The following is a 632-nucleotide window of genomic DNA, read 5'->3' on the forward strand; positions in this document are numbered from 1 at the left end:
GGTAACAGCCTGTGGTGTGTTCTCGGTGAGGACATTGTATGACGTCCACCCAGAACTAGAGAGCTCCTGCCTGGGTGTCATTTTTTTACTATAGGCCCGGCAGGTAGTGGTTAATATACATTGCCAACCCATCAAAAGGCATTAAATAAGCATAGTTTTTTAACTGAGGTATTTCAGAAAACTATACTGCATTTTGGCCACTAGATGGAGTTGACGATACAGGCATTAATTTCTTAAAAAAATTACGATGACATTAGTTTAGAATGCGTGAATGTTTCTGACATTCATTTTTTTTTCTAAAAACTCCTAAGGATAGCCATAGATAATTTTGATTTTCATTCTTTCCACCATGGGTGGAGGGAAAGAAAATCGCTCAATTCCTCCATCAACACAATCACTTTTGATGGGGGAAACTCCTGCAGTGCTATTGTGTTCTGCCGATAGGAAGCCTTTCCAGCCAGTAAAAACACAAAGATTACTGCTAGCAGCTAAAGCCCCTGGCAGCAATCCCATGTAACAAATCAGACAAGCTGGTTTGCACACGAGTTGATGGATTGACTTGGGTACAGTCAGCCTACCCATGAATGGATCAAATCTCAGACAGTCCTGTTGAACCAGCCAAGATTCGATCC

Source organism: Rana temporaria, chromosome 13, assembly GCF_905171775.1.
Source record: "Rana temporaria chromosome 13, aRanTem1.1, whole genome shotgun sequence".
Taxonomy (NCBI): domain Eukaryota; kingdom Metazoa; phylum Chordata; class Amphibia; order Anura; family Ranidae; genus Rana; species Rana temporaria.